Below are 6,206 nucleotides of genomic sequence, written 5' to 3' on the forward strand. Positions count from 1 at the left end.
AAAAGAAACAGCTTGTCTATATAAAGGGCACTCTGAGGACTGCTCTGTGGCAGCACAATGCATTTTATCTTCTGGACAATTGCAAAAGATTACCACATCACTTGTTTAATGCTGGATTTCTATGCATGGAAACCTGCTGGTTCCCACGTCCTGTAAGCATAGGATAACACTGAGGATAACACAAATTTCATTCTACCACAGTAACAGGAAAGAGCAGTCAAAACCAGGACAGCACAGAGAGGTGTACTGGAATCAGCAGTTGTCCTCTGAAGCTGACATATCAAATCACGTTTTATTTTTTAATTTTAGAACTTTAACATCCCATTATTTTCACAGAGCTGGCAGATCCAAAGAGCTGGAGAGGAACAGACCAAATCAAAACAACATCTTACATGCAGAAGCATCAGAGGATGCTGCAGTCCCAGACTGTGTTTAGGAAACTCAAGAGCTGGGGGAAGTTTCTGCTGCACAGGAGTTGTACCTGAGATTCGGCACTGAGGGCTTTGGAAAGGATGTTGCTTAAAAGGCACAAACCAATACTGGCATAAAGGAACCTCACAGGCCTCAACAAATCCTGAATCACCACAGCCCATGCAAAAATCAAGCATTAAAAGCAAAACTGCTCTAAATTAATTCTCAATAAAAGCCATCACAGATCAGATTCCTACCTTCCCTGGAAGCTGACACTTGGAATTTACATTTATCCCTCAACTGCTTCCGTGAAATAATGAAAACCACCAAAATGAAACTCAGGAATCAATCCAGATCTTTATAGCACTCCAACTAGGCATATCCTAAATGCTGGGTGGTGGGAGAAGGAAGCCATGCTGTCTTTCTTGCTCAGTTAGCAATACCCCAGAGCACACTGAAAGTAATTATTTCCATCTGCCACACACAACCTACAAACCTGAAAATGGTACTGCTACTAGAAATCTAATACACCAGTGAGTAACCAGAAGCAACCTACTGCTTTCATTTGTGATTGGTCACGATGCTGTGGAGATGCCACAAGTGCAGTTGACTGTTAGCCTATGCTTGATAGGGTGAATGTTCAGTGCAAGTCTCCAGACAGAGCAGTGTGTCCAGCAACAGCCGGGAGAGAAGTATAGAAAATACCCAACCCACTGCAGAAAACACTTTTTTTCCTTTGAGAAGTATTAGACTAGTCAATTTCCCCCTTCTTTTGAGAAAAAGCTGGTAATGACCCAATTATCTATTTTAAGAAAGATAATTGCTTTGAGATTATGAAGTTCTTTGAGCAAACAGCCAACTGTTTGTAATAAAAAGTAATTTCAGGGTAAATGTGCAAGATTTCAGCAGGTACAAACATAAATTGAAGCAGAGCAGTTGCCACAGGTCAGCCCATAAAATCTTCAGGTATTTACACTATCGCTATTTTTGAGATTATTGACCACTATCAACTAGAGCAGAGATGTCACTCTGTTGATGCAGCAGCACTGCCTTTCATTCCTATACCTCTGACTCAAGCTGCTGCATCCATATGTCTGCACCATTGCAACCCCTCCTTTCTAACAAGAGCACTGTGCTGGGTGGGGAGGAGAAGGAAAAGGGAAATGAGCTGCAGGCATAATTTCAGTAGCCATTAAAGTCTGAACTATTTGATAAAATGAGGACAAGTCCTATTTCTTTATGAGACTTGTGCAAAATATTCCAGGAAAAGCAAAGCATTATTATCTGAAGGCACAACTTAACCTTTGAACTGCGTAACAATTTTCTTCTTAACCATAAATATAGGACTACATAGGCTCATCCACCTTCCACAGGTTGGTGAGTGGCCACACGTGTTGTGCCTTGATCAAAACAAGGACAACTAAGATGATTCCCAGTCATTATACATGACTGAGACCAGACAACTCTTGGCATTAAGACTCAGTCCCATGCACAGAAGATGAGCTCAGATTGAGTTACCTGCCAAAGAGAGAGTTGCTGGTTTAGCAGGACTGGCAGAATTTTAAATAAAGGATGAAAACACACCTTTTTAAAGAGAAAAGTCTTAGGAGCAAATGCAAAAAGCAAAGTTCTCACATTTGCTAGAAATGATATTTTAATTGATGAAGAATCTGCAGTTCCTAAAGCCATCCTATGATCCCCCATGAATTGCTTAGTAACTGGGAAGTGGACTGGCTAGAAGCAAACAGGCTAAGGAGCCACTCTCTCATTGTTAAAATAATTGGGATGTCTAAAGATCCTCAGTTAAGATAACAAACTAACTCTTGTGGTCTGATCTTGCTGAAATGTTTTGGATATTGCATTTCTGCCAGTCCAAGGAATTTTTTGTTGACAAAAGAGGCAAAAGCAATAGATCTGCATGATGAATCCCCAAACAGTCACACCCCAGTCAGATTGAACAGGACCTCTGTCTCAGACTGCAATATTCATCCCCCCCTTTCTTATTTCCTGGGAGCTGTATTTGTCAGACACAGTATTTTCCAGAAGAGAAAGTAGGATCCAGAATCTAAAATACTAGGAATGCTACCTCCTGCCAACCATACATACTAACCTCAGCCTTATCAAAGCAGACAAGAAAAACTAAGGGTGCTGCACTCTGTTGGTTCAAATTAAACAAGCCAAGCAAAAGATATTTAAAATTTTATTTATGAGATGTGAAGAAGTTGCTTTCTACTTGCCAAACCATAGTGCTAAATACCTAAGACACTGTGAAAGGGGCGCCTCCATTATTCAAAAAATATTTGCATGCTTTTGGTGGATTAATTGCATTTAACATTTTGGTTAAACACACAAACAAGCACAGCTTTTTGTTGTTGCTTCAAATGAAGCCACGAAGAGAACAAAAGGCATTCAACTGAACCAATTTAGGTTTATAAACATATTAATTTTAAGAGCACTATGTGTACACTTAAAATGAATTTAAAGCAGTCGACCTTTGCAATACGATGCCCATTTTCACTGTATCCAAATTATCCATAAATCCAGATGCAAGTTGTCACAGACACTTCTTTGGAGAGCTTGCAAAGTTAAAAGTTAATGTTTCCTATTAATTAATAATTGTTTTCAGCTGTTTTGGCAAGTGATTAAAACAAAGTGTCTGCCTTTAATGTTACAATATAAAAGTTTTCTTCCTCAGCGGCTTGAGCTCCAAGCGGGATTTGCCTCATTTGCAGGAAGGTGTCACACGTTATTGCCTGGGGCATTTGTAAGCAAATAAGGTGAGCGACTATTGTACCTGCAAGTGCAGTGACTTCCATTCCACATCGGCCTGGTTCTGGCCAGGACAGGGTTAATTTTTGCCCGGGATGGGGGATGGCAGGACCTGGAGGCTATTCTGTACCCCCTCACAGTTGTCTGGATCAGCTGTAGTGTGGTGGAGGGAGGAGCTGGCTGTTGTCAGGGTGTGAATCATTTGCCTCTTTCTTGTACCCTCTGCCATTAATATTGCTGCTCTTATTGTTCATTTTCTCATCTCACTGCTGTTTCCAGTGAACTGTTCCCACCTCAATCCGTGATCTTTACCTTTTGTGCCTCCCATTCTCCCCTCCATCAGGGGGCAGGGGAAGTGAGCAAGCAGAGCATGGTTTGGAATGGTTTCAGTGGGAACACTAGATTGTGGAATACCATTCCTAAACTGTGACATGCATCCATTAAAATTACCACCAAGCAGTTTCATAGGAACATCAGCTGAGATAAACAAAACAATGCTCCTCATGTTAATGGTGTACCATGCCATGAAAGAATCATTCTGTAACAAAACCATACAGGCTGTGCATCGTCTACCAAACCCTGCCATCTTGCAAATTCAGGATCACACACGCTTGAAAGTTTGCACTGCAAACCGTGATAGCATCTGACCCTTCTGAGGCGCAAGCCATCACACAGGTGTTACTGACAGACTTGTTCCACACCATCAGTGGGTGGTTCAACACAACCCCAGTTCTGACCAGCACCTGATCCACAGCAGGATTAAACACAGCTCTGAGAAGGATCCTCTGCCAAAAGGAACCTTCTAGACACTGTCTTTTATTCCCAAGCTTCTACCAATCAATCCCCCCAGTAAAACTGAAATGGCAGTTCTCCTGGAAGCTGAATTTCCACATCCATGGAGAGGAAGGACAGCAGATTCACGGCAGAGACTGATAAGCTCTGCTTGCAAAGTCAAAAGTACTGACATCAACATAAGCAGCAGTGAGACCCCCAGTTCTCTTCTCTACATGAAACCCAGACAACTTATTGAGAAACCTTTCACTTAAGCTGTATCAAGAAGCTTACAAAGTGATGAAAAGTACAGAATTTGAGTTTTCTCTCTTTCTGGTACATCATGGGAGGTTGCTGCTAGCTCCTCCTAGCTCTAGCTTCTCCCTCTATTTTGAAAAATTTTAAGGTGTTCTTCAGTTTTTAAGGTAGGAGTTTTTCAGAACAAACAGCAGGCTTTATCTCTGCAAGGCAATAAATCCAGAAAAAAACCTACAGACTTGCTGAGCAGCAACAACATGGTTTGTGTTGAGTGAAATTATTATTGTCAGAATTAGAAGAACCAGACTCAGGTTTAGTTCAGCCCTTATCTTGGGCAAGATTTTTCCACCAGAACAACACCCTTACTACATGATCTGAATGGCAGAGGGATACTTCACCACTACAGGCAAACAGTGACACCCACCAAAACCCTCAGCAGAGACAGCACAGGCAGGAGTGTTCTCTTCTTCCTGTGATCCTCTGTGACACTGTAAAATAAACCTAAGTATTTCTCAAAAAGTTTCCAGCCACACCATTTACACTTAATCTTATCTCACTCCACAGTGAAACTTCATAAAACTGTTAGTGTCTGATTTGCTTCAAATAACTAGCACCAAGGCTAGTCAACAAAATTATTTCATGCCTAAGGTTACTTCAAATCCCTGAAGCCCTCTTTGACATAAATAACAAAATCACTGAACATAAATCCTGCAGGTAAAGATGAGCACTAAGTTTCATTCCTATCAGCTCAAGATGCACACTTGTGCCTACAGCACATCTGAGAAATCCACAGCAATTATTCATCCCTCCCTGGCCAGTGCCAGGGAAAGCACTCCACGGTTCTCAGAGACAGTAGCGACCTGTTTACCCTGGGACAAGAGGAGGTAAGAAGTTCCCTATCTTGGGGCAGCTCTGCAAAGCTTACGCCCTTGTTTATGATGTGGCAAGTGCAGCACATGCCCACATATTAAGGTGTTAAGGATCTTCTCCTTTATTGATGGTATCCACATTCATTCCAGCATAGCACCCCACAACACATTAGGATCAAAGCAGAACACATAAATATATTACAGTTCATTTCAAGCATATGTTATACCGAAGAAGCATTTTTATCCCATCCAGACCATAACTTGCAGCAAAGATCCTTCTTGATGATGCTACACACTCAATGCCTTTTATTACTTACATTTTCTAATGCTGAAGAATAAACTCCCTTTAAAATATAAGCAAATTTTTTTCCTGAATGCTCAAGTGTCCCAATACCATCAAACGGCATTTTGGAAGAGGAGCTGCTGTGGTTCTGAGCACTGTTAATTGCCTGCAGTGACACAAGCAAGGGCTGAGCTGGGCGCGGGCAAGGGAGTCGTGCAACAGGTATCGTCCGTTCCCTCCACACCACCGCAGTGAGGTTTCCTTTCTGGAAGTATCCAGAAAGCTGATTACACAGAAACAACAAAACCAGCCTGAATGAAGGCTGGGGATACTTCCTCATGAGTGCAAATTTTTAAAGAAAATTTAATTTACACCTTGTATTATCTTGTTGGAACCTTGTGTGGCTACCCCAGAACAAGTCTCTTAGAGGTGTGACTTAGAAACTTGAAAGACCTAAACTTCAGAGACCCCAAAATGACAGCTGAAGACCATTACCATTATGCTCAGTAGCTACAGTTCATCTGGTTTGTTGTCCAATGCATGCAACAACAACAACAATAACAACAAAAAAAAAGGGTTGCAAAATGGAAAACTGCGGCATCTAGTTTGGGGAAGGAGGGAGGGAAGAGTGCAAGTAGGTAAGCTGCAGAGAACTGTTTTCCCCTGTACCTCCAAAAGACACTGATCCCAGTGTGATCTATGGAGGCCAGAAGGGACACAATTTCTGCTGCACTTCCCTGAGGAAGCCAAGTGCAGCAGAACCCTTGAATGCATTCAAGTTTCAGTAAGAGAAATAATAAAATACAAGTAATTCCTGTTACTGGCATATTAATTAAAAACACACT

This window comes from Anomalospiza imberbis, chromosome 3, assembly GCF_031753505.1.
Source record: "Anomalospiza imberbis isolate Cuckoo-Finch-1a 21T00152 chromosome 3, ASM3175350v1, whole genome shotgun sequence".
NCBI classification, from domain to species: Eukaryota; Metazoa; Chordata; class Aves; order Passeriformes; family Viduidae; genus Anomalospiza; species Anomalospiza imberbis.